At 36.1% G+C, this 11,084-nt stretch overlaps 1 pseudogene; it reads left to right on the top strand.

The window, feature by feature from the left end:
• Positions 1 to 6,205: 6,205 nt before the first annotated feature.
• LOC120594467 (probable ATP-dependent RNA helicase DDX5) lies at positions 6,206 to 8,418 on the top strand (annotated as a pseudogene).
• The last annotated feature ends 2,666 nt before the right edge of the window (positions 8,419 to 11,084 follow it).

The following is an 11,084-nucleotide window of genomic DNA, read 5'->3' as shown; positions in this document are numbered from 1 at the left end:
CAAAAAAAAAAAAAAGCAAGAATTATCCTCATAAACTTGGAGATTAAATTAAATCTTTTTGTTAAACTCATTTGTTGAAAAATTTTTCGATTCTCCCAGTAATAATGTGATTCTATGAATTAAATTTTATGTTATTTAGGGACTTAAGAGTAAAATTATTTTAAAGCTTGTTTCTCTTGAATGAGGGGCTATGAAATCTCATTTAGGATATAGAATATTATAATTGCATAAATTATGCAAGGCTTATGAGATGAGATTTTTAAGACAAATGAATGGATTTTTTGCTTTTAAAAATTTGAGGAGTATGTGCCTCCCTGATGAGATCGGTTTCTTTTTAACCTTAAATCAGCTTTATTTCTTGACTTTTCCACTAAGTTTCCTCCCTGTGCCACAAGTATTTCTAAGGGAGATTCCATCGTGTGCTTTCAGATTCTGCCAAGAATAAGTGCTCCATTGCTCACACTTGCACTGATATCATTCAAATAGTTCCTACAATAGAACATTGCTAAGAGAAGAGATTACACAGGAAATCTCTAAATGTTGACTCTACAGTTGGAATGGACTTAAAAACAGACAGAATAAGCAGCTAAATCAATGTCTGAAATTCCTTTTTAAAAAATGGGCAAAGTCTCTCATAAGTAGAGATTGTCTTAGTCTAGATTTTTCCGATATGTCCAGTCTAAGACAAGATCTTGTATGTAGATAGTTTTTTTGGGGGGAAATTATTGCAAGGATAGAAGTAAAGGACAAGGAAAGAAGAAAAAATAATCCAAGGGTGTATTATAGAACTTTTCACCAGTTTGGGCAGCTGAGGCTCTAACCACTTGGAAGCATCTGAGGAAGAATTTAGAATTCACCTTAGAATTATTCAGTCCAAGGAAGCAAGAAAAGAACACTTACCAAGCAACTTCTATCCCCCATTGGTCAACGTCCAGGGGGATATCACTGCCTCTAGCTTGCAGGCTCCTCCACAGATTGGAAATGTCCGAGTAAGTGCCCGTAGGCATCCAGGAGGTGCTGTTGAAATTTTCACTTTGTTCATGCATCGCTTTCCTGACCTCAAGTAGGCATCTTTATCATTATTATTTTAAACTCTCTACCAGGTAAATCACTTATGTCTATTTCACTAAGATCTATTTCTGGAGTTTTACCTTGTTCTTTCATGTTTTTATTTCTTCTTTTTCCTTGACTCTGTGTTGTTTTCTGTGCATTAGATAGAACAACCACCTCTCCCACTCTTGACATTCTGGTCTTATGTGAGAGATGGACCTTTTGATCATCCTGGCCTCAGCTTCTAGTTATCTCTCTGACCTTTGCAACTGTCCAAGCCTCCTTCTTAGTTCTTAGTGGTGCCCTGTAGTTGAGGGTGTGCCAAGACCTGTCAATGTCCCAGAGGGGAGGATTGCAGTCAGCACCTAAATGCAGGCTGATTAGAATCCTGCTCCTCAGGCAGGCGCTAGGATAGTACAAACAAGGAGAATCTGGGAGATGGGCATTTTGGCTTGTTCCCTCTGTGCTGAGCCCTGGGTGGGGGTGGCGGGGCAGCCATAATGAGTGCTTATGCACCCCTTAAGAATGTTTGTTTACTACAGTCTTGAGGGTCTTGTAGACACAAGCTCCATTAGCTAGGTATTTTGGGATACAGGGAGAGTCTTAAAAAGTTGGGGCACTAGATGTGGGGTCTAAGCCCTTTGCTCCTCAGGGAGCATCTAGGAGTTGGAGATATCTCTCAATTGAATGGCAATCAGTTGGGATGTGGTCGATGGCAAGAGTGTGTCTCAGCCTTTCCTACCCATTTCAATGTGGATATTTTCTCATTCATTTGATATATAGTCACTAAGTTATTATTTAGATCTCTTTCTCCAGATGTGGTTGTATATTTGGAACATCTGCAGGAGGAGAACTCAGGAGCCTCCTATACACCATCCTGGTCCAACCACTCCACCTAATTTACTCTTAAAATTTGAATGGAGAACTAGTGATTGTCATAAACTTTTGAAAACATTATTAAATAAACTATATTTTCTTTTCTTTCTTCGTATTAAAAAAAAATGCCATCAAGAAAGCAACATTTTTGTTGTCATCCCTTCTTGTAATGACCCACCTAAAATATTTAAGTGAGTTTATTGTTGCTCTGGAATAAGGCCTTAATCCTTAGTCCTTTAAAAATATTTGTATTCCTTTCCACAAAGCCAGTCCTCAAATCTCCCAAATGACAGGTTTTTCATTTTGACATTCATAGGGTGTTGAGACCACTTCTTGGTTTACAATGGACCCAGCTCCCATTGCATGTTGCTTGATTTCAGTTTAGATTTTCATTAGGTATTTTATTGGGTTAGTTTCTTCTTCTCTTTTTTTTTTTTTGTATCTTATTCCATTGTGTCACCTTACTGTGCTGTATATTGAAATTGAAACTGTTTTTCTAAGAATAAATAACAAGTATTTTAAAGCTTAAAGTAAATCAAACCTTTAACCTATTTTACAGTTGGCTGTATTTTGTTCATTTTATTTCATCAGTACGATAGTCGGTCACAATGTCTCATCAACCGGCACCTTCTATTAAGGTCAGAAAGACTTGAAAATTTCATGTCACTAGTTTACTTTTGAATGCAGTACTGCAGCTGAGAGACTGAGGTTTGCTGATAAAAGAATGTTCATGTAATTTTAGAAAGTTCAGTGAGGCATATAAATTTATACTTATTCTAGGCTTTAAGAGTAAAATGAATGAACAAACTTCAAAACATTCTCCTCATTTACTTTCTATTATTTTTAATACAAATATGTAGAATGTTTACCTATACAGAGATTTCTTATGAGCATTCAAATGTAGTTAGAAGTTTCATTTTCTTATCAATTTAATAAAAGAAAGAAAAATAGACGAGAATATGTAAAAGAGAATGCAGTGTAGAGCAGCACACTACCAATGGAAAGGATTTTTCTGTGCCCAGAGATAAAAGATGATGAGCCCTCGTACCTGAAAGCACATTTCTAGCAGAGTAACGAATCATGTGATTCTCAAAATATAACATTTTTCTTTATGATGAAAGGGCAGGTAATGAATTGGTACAGAAAATGACTGAAGAAGTGAAAAGGCAGCAGCTTAACCGTGATGCACATTTATGCAAACTTCTAAAACATGAAAAGGTCTTTTCTGTACTATGAAAGTGACAGAAATGAATGGGTGAGAGGCAGGAACATTTTGTAGGTCTGCTTAACTCTTTGCCTGTAGAGACCTTCTGAAAGGATGTCTACAGCACAAAAGGCTGAACCATCTTATATAGATTCCACACTATTGTCAGTTTGGGTTGATGTCCCAGATACTAAGAGTAAAAAGGTAGATGTGTTTTGTGAAGACTTGAGTGGAATAAAAACAGACAATGCCACACTCAGAAGAGAAATCTCACATGGATGGGAGTGGTAATAAATACTCAGGGAATCCAACTGGGATGAGTTGTGAGAAGCTTTAGCAACCTTGACAATCCTCAGGCAATGTAGAAGGCCTTTAGGATCCCAGGTGAGCTCAAAAAAGACAAAGTAAGGCTTGATTATAGTAACTTAGTAAATATGTTCTTATAGTAAAGACTAGAAACTCCACTAAAAAAAAAAAGAGTAATAAAAGACCATACATTCATCTCAAAGTATTCCATTTTGACCTGGGTTTATATAGACATAAAATCTCGAAGACACATTCTAGCTTTTCTGGGGCCAAGACAATCAACTCCTTCTGCAGATCCAAATGTGCTTAACTTTTCCGTATGATAAAATGTGATATGAGTGTTTATAGACACCACAAGTACACAAATAAGAGACATGTGATAATTAATGGAGATCATCTAAAACTATTATCTAGAAAAACTACAAAACATAAAAGGAAAACCTACATGTAGATAAGCATTCCAACTAGTCTTCCTTCAAATGGTATTAAAATCCTAGGAAATAAATGGAGGATGGGTGGGTAAAATTCTAATAGTTTCCTGCTTCTTTATATAGTTTATCACATTTTATTTTAATGATAATCCTTTACAATTACACTATATTTTAACAATAACATTTGGAAACATCAGAGCAGGGCAGGTAACCAAAGAAAAGTAACTTGAATCAAGACATAGGCAGATTTTAAGGAAGAAAGAAGAAAGATAGTTTGGTAAGTATAGCTTGTATTACATACATACTCTAGAGGAGGGGTCATGACCAACATAAGAAGAGTGAAGAGTATGCTTTAGCCTAGAAAAAAAGAGAAAGAACCTATATTTCGAATGAGAGCGAGATAGAGACAAAGAGAATGAGAAGAGACTCTTGATGGATGAAAGCTCTTTAGCTGTCTAATACAATAAAATTGTGCTATCAAATGTGACAGTAGGAAGGTTCTAACAAATTGATATTTGATGTCATAATGATAGTCATACGCAAAGCTTGAGTGGGTCACACAGCCTCTCCCTAGTTAGAAATTTCTTTCATCTATTCTGAAGCAATTTCTCCTGCCTTCAGCTGTACTGCTCAGTCAGTGATAGGCAATTCTTTTGTGTAATCTTAATAATAAAACATAACAAAGCCTCACCTATTTCTGGATAGAATTCTTTTTAGGCCTTTCAAAGCATTTAGTTTTGCTTTGTAAGAAAATATGAAACTGCAGTTATCCTTACAGTAATGAGTATTTGCCTTACTACTATCAAATTTGTGCCCTGATATGCTGTTTCCATATTTTTCTGTGTACTTCGTAACATTTTGTTTCAGTGCCAAGTGAGAGTATATTCCTTTTGAAGACATATTACATGTCAGTCAACTTCAATGCATAGAACACCAACAATGCACATAATTCTACAGAAGTGGTAACACTATAAACAACTATGTCCGAGTTCATTAATGTACAAGCAATGACAACCATGTCACAATACTGATAGCAATTGCATGATTCCATAGATTTTAAGATATAGTCTAATTTCATATATATTATTATGTGAATAAAAGTTTCAGAACTTTTGAGATACAGTAATATGGTATATAAGATACAGTTCCACACCCAGTTTCATTATATTCTTTCGGGTGCTCAGATAGTCATGAGGAATTTGGGAAATTTACCCCACTAGGTCGAAGGTTCTATTTGCCTGGAAGCCTGCAGAGCACAATATAGAGAAAGTTGCTACAGTTCCCAAGAATACCCACTAGAGGACAAAAGTCCTCCCACCCTAAGAGGGAGAGAAGCAGCATACCCTAATATAGACCAAAGTGGTCAGGTTGGGAGGTCCAGCTACGGGAGCCTCCATGGACATGCTTTACACCACAAAATGAAAGTGAATACAGGGCTGAACGTGGAGACATAAGTACACATCATACATGCAAGAAACAAACTGTTAGGCAGCAAGGAGTAAAAATGGAAATACATGCTTTGTAGCTGCTAATTTCTACTGAATGAGAAAAGCAAGAGCTAAACACACAATGCCAATCCAAATGTCACATGAAATTCACTGCAAAACTATTAATTAAACTAAAACATTGCCTTATTTGTCTCCCATATGAACTTCCTAATTGTCATTTCAGGAAGACATCACCTCATGTAAAGATGAGTGATAATAATAATGAACAGAGCTATCAAAACTATGAAATAGTGGGAGAGGAACAAAAAAAAAGTAAATGAACATGCATGAGAAAAACATCCCCATGTTGTAAATGAAATTATGACCAAACACATAAAAATACTAAAAAAATATTATATTTCTAAACCAAGAGCTAAAAGTAGAAATAAAAGAGCTCAAGAAAGAAATGAGCAAGCAACCAAATGAGATTAAAACTGAAGACAGAGCTCAGGGGAAAACAAAATTCTCAGAGAAATAAGACTCCTTAAGAAGCAGCACAAAAATAAAGCTGAAAGAGCAGTGTTATAAGTTGAATTGTGTCTCCCCTAAATTTTTATGTTGAAGTCTTAACTCCCAGTAGCTCAGGATGCAAACTAAATGGAAAAAGGTCATTGCAGTTCAATTAAACTAGGTATTAACAGCAAAACAAGACACGAAAGAGAACAATAGTTACTTGAAAACTGGAAGAAGAAAAAATTCTTAAAGAACTCTGGGGTCAAAAAGTAAATCAAAGATTGAAATGAGAAATAAATATGAATTAACAACAATAAAACACTACATGTCAAAACTAATGCGATATTGTTAATGCTGTTCTCACAGAAAATTTCATAGACTTAAATCTTCATGAGCTCATGTATTTCCACAGGTCTCTTTCTGGGCAGCTCTGGCTGTCACCGAAGTCTCTCCACTGCTGCCACTCCAGCAAAGCTGAATTGTCTCTGAAGCCACTTCCAGCAACTCGTCACTTCCAATTCTCTCCACTTCGTTCCCGCCAACAGCAATCATCAATGCCAGGTGATTTGAGTGACTGAAACCGCGGCGAGGATCTAGGGTTTGGCTCACCTTGATTTTGAGGAAATGGAGTAGGGATCCTCTCAGGAAAGAAGTTTGGAAACATTGCGAAGAAATTAATTAAAAAGAAATGGAATCTTGTTGGGCTGCCCAAATTTAAGAAGAATTTTTATCGAGAATGCCCTGAGTTGGCTAGGTGCACAGCGCAAGAGGTGGAGACATACAGAAAAGCAGCAAGGAAATTACTGTTAGAGGCCACAACCGCCCGAAGCTAATTTTGAACTTTCATGAAGAAACTCCCCTGCAAATGTCACGGACGTGATTGTAGAACAGAACTTTACTGAACTCGCTGCTACTCAATCAAGCTCAGTGAAGGCCAGTTGCTCTAAGTGGATTAGACACGGTCAGAGTAGCATGGACTGGATCAAGGCAAACACTGTCCTGTTTGCTGCCTTTCATTGTCCACATCAGTCATCAGCCATTCCTGGAGAGAGGTGAAAGGCCTATATGCTTGGTGGTGGCAACAGCTTGGGAACTGGTCCAACAGGTGCAGCAAGTAGCTGCTGAATACTGTAGAGCAAGGGTCCCCAGTCCTGGGCCATGAATCAGTACTGGTCCATGGCCTGTTAGAAACTGAGCCATACAACAGGAGGTGAGCGGCAGGCAAGCAAGTGAAACTTCAGCTGTATTTGCAGCCACTCCCCAGTGCTAGCATCACCACCTCAGCTCCACCTCAGATCATCAGGCATTAGATTCTCATAGGAGCACTAGTCCCTTGTGCCAAAAAGATTGGGGACCGCTGCTGTGGATCACATTGGTTGAAGTCTACATGCATGTATGATGGTGTTCCCAAGGGACCACAAATATGTGATTTAGAGAGAGATGTGGAAATATGTATTGCAACACCTGGAAGACTGATTGACTTTTTAGAGTGTGGGAAAACAAATCTGAGAAGAACCACCTACCTTGTTCTCCATGAAGCAGATAGAATGGTTGACATAAGCTTCGAACCCTAAATAAGGAAGATTGTGGATCAGATAAGACCTGACAAGCAAACACTAATGTGGAGTCTGACTTGGCCAAATGAAGAAAGACAGCTTGCTGAAGATTTCCTGAAAGGCTATATCCATATACACGCTGGCACACTGAAATCAAATGCAAACCACAACATTCTTCAGATTGTGGATCAGTGTCATGACATAGAAAAGGATGAAAACATTCATCTGATGGAAATCTTGAGTGAGAAGGAAAATAAAATCATTTTTTTTTTTTGCTGAAACTAAAAGGAGATGTAATGAACGTACTAGAGAAATGAGGAGAGACGGGTGGCCTGCCATGGGTATCCATGGCGACAAGTCAACAGGAACGTGACCAGGTTCTAAATGAATTCAAACATGGAAAAGCTTCTATTCTGATTGCTACAGATGTGGCCTCCAGAGGGCTAGATGTGGAAGATGTCAAATTTGCATTAATTATGACTCTAACTCCTCAAAGGATTATATTCATCAAATTGGAAGAATCAAAATAGGCACAGCACACACTTTCGTCACACCTAATAACATAAAGCAAATGAGAAACCCTATCACTGTGCTTTGTGAAGCCAATCAATTAATCCCAAGTTGCTTTAGTTGGTCGAAGACAGAGGTTTGGGTCATTCCAGGGGAAGAAGAGGCATGAAGGATGACCATTGGGACTGATACTCGGCAGACAAAAGGGGCCAATTTAATACCTTTAGGGAAAGGGAAAATTATGACAGAGGCTACTCTAGTCTGCCTAAGAGAAATTTGGGGACAAAACCCAGAATTGTGTTTATAGTGCTGCAAATTATACCAATGGGAGCTTTGGAAGTAATTTTGTGTCTGCTGGTTTACAGACCGGTTTTAGGACTGGTGATCCAACAGAGACTTAACAGAATGGTTATGATAGCACTCAGCAATATGGAAAGAGTGTTCCAAATATTCACAATGGTATGAACCAACAGGCACATGCATATCCTGCTACGGTAGCTTTGCCTGTGCTTGGTTATCCAGTGCCAACAGGATATTCTCAATAAGGCTTTAGAAGTATACGTAAAGTTCTGTTTTTTCATAATTGCTTTTTATATTATGTGTTATCAGAAAAGATAGTTATTTAAGAATCAGAAATGACTGCGATGCAGCAATAATTATCGTGTACATTTTTGCTACTTAATTTGAACATTTCTCTATATTCCTGAAACAAATTTTAGGGGTTTTTTGTATTAGAATATGCAGGCAATCTTTTCACAAAAGTAAATGTATAATGATTTGAAATACAATAAATGAAGGCAATGTAAGGTCTTCCAATAAAAATTTTTGAAGACTGAAAAAAAATCTTCATATTACTAATTCAGAGAGTATAAAAACCAATGACAAGGCATCTAATTGAAGTTAGAAAACTAATGCTAAAATAATTAATGATGATAATGCAGAATTACAGATTAAAATTTTTTATCAGATAAAAGGAAGCAGGTACATTTAAAATAAAAAATAAAAGGGGGTTAAGAGATATAAAGAAAACATTTATGAGATGAGTTAATGCAACTTTATTCAAATAAACTGTGAACTCCTATATAATAGATATTTCTGAGAAAAAATATGAAATATAAAAATTGATTACAAAGAAGTTATAAAATTAAATAGACTGATTCATACAGAAGATTCAGAGAACTGCAGAGATTTTTTAGCATATTAGATACTAAAATGTGACAAAAACAGCACAAAAAGAAAAATGACCCGTTAAGGCATTTAAATGTCAAAACGTAAAATAAAATATTGGAAAATGGAATCCAATAGCCCATTTAAAACATGATATACCATGGCTCAATGGGTCTCATACAAAGAATTAAGGAATAGTTCATTCTGGGGAGATATAAGAATATTTGAATTAATTGATCAAAGAGTAAAAGTCAAATAATTAGCTTTAGAGATGTTTGTCTAAGTCAGCTTGAGCTGCTATAACAAAATACCATAGGCTGGGTGTTTTAAACAACAGAAGTTCATTTTCTCACGGTTCTGGAAGCTAGAAGTCTAAGATCAAGGTGCCAGCAGGACCAGCTTGTATGAAGTCTCTCTTCGTGGCTTGTGGTATGCCACTTTCTCCCTGTGACTTCACATGGCACAAAGGGATAAGAGGAGGTAGAGAACAAGCTCTCTTGTGTCTCTTAGAAGAGCACTAATCCCATCCTCATGATCTCATCTAAACACAATTATCTCCTAAAAGTCCCGTCTCCAAATACCATCGAATTGGGGGTTAGGGCTTCAACATATGAAATTTGGGGAAGACATAATTCAGTCCATAGCAATGTTGAAAATGTATTTCATAAAATTCAACATGCATTCTTTATTAAACAGAAATGGATAAATATTTCCTTAAGATAATCAAATGTATTTCCCTCAAAACAAAAGCCAGCATCATGTTTACTAGGGAAACAATAAAATAATTCCTATTGTAGATAGGAATAGGTAAAGAATTTCAATCCCATTACTATCTTTTTTTAATCATTGCAGATGAGAGAGCATGTACAATGAAACACTCATATTTTAGAATTAAAGTTCGATAATGTTTGACAAATGTATATACCTGTGTGACCACAGCCCCCAAAATTTCCTTCTTTTTAATCAATCATCAAATATTTTCTAGTTTTATGATTGTTCCCTATTATCTCACACTGTTCTGCACATACTAACCTAAACAATTAGAAAGTATGAAATAAGAAGAATAAAAGCTGATAGAAAGAAAGAAAATAATCATCACTTATAGCTAATATAGTAATTGCAAATACAGAAGTCGACTGAAAAAATGTAGATGTTAAGTTTGTTGGGCACAAAATTAATATTGCAAAGTCAGCCTTCCCATATGTAAATAACAACTAACTGAGATACACTATGGCCTTTGTACATTTTCCACCTAATTGAGCTATCCAATAGAGAAACCTTGGAAACCATATGTTAAAGATGGCAGAGCTGCTGTCACCCTAGGTCTTTAACAGACAGATCCCTCCCCTTATCCCCAGTGAAATATCCTCATTAAACAGTTAGACAAACAAGAAATGAATTTCTACTGTGTTTGAGAGGAAAATAACTAGCTGTAACAAAATCTATTTACAGCAGGGCCAAAGAAATGTGCAGGTTCTGTGTGAAACTTTAAAATGACTAAAATTTATAGGAAAAAAATTGGAGAAATGGAAGGTAACATAGGTTTTTGGATGGAAAGATTTAAAGTCATAGAGATGTCATGTTTCTCCAAATTAATTTATGAATTATAAAGAGCCCAATAATATTAGAGTAGCTGATTCTAAAGTTATAGAAAAAAATTAATGTACATGCCTGACTAGGAATAGTTATAAATAATGCATGAGGGATGATAATGCATGAGTAGATTTAAAACAAATCTACTCTGTTTTAAAACATATTCCATTTTTTTATTCAACAAGTATTTGAGTGTCTTCTAAGTATCAGCATAGTTATAGGCATACAGCAGTTAAAATATCTCTTGCACTAATGGATTTCTAGTTAGGAAAACAGAGAAACAAATATTTATGCATTCTAAACATAGTAACCATATAAATACATATATAATAGAGTACAATATAATGCCATAATATGTGCTTTAAAAAATCAGAGTAAGCTACAGAAATTAAAACAGGACGGTACTGACACACAGGTGTACTAAGACAACATTGGATCAGACAGAAAGTTA

This window comes from Pteropus medius, unplaced genomic scaffold, assembly GCF_902729225.1.
Source record: "Pteropus medius unplaced genomic scaffold, Ma_sr-lr_union100, whole genome shotgun sequence".
Classification (NCBI taxonomy): domain Eukaryota; kingdom Metazoa; phylum Chordata; class Mammalia; order Chiroptera; family Pteropodidae; genus Pteropus; species Pteropus medius.
This window is presented reverse-complemented; position numbering and strand designations above follow the sequence as displayed.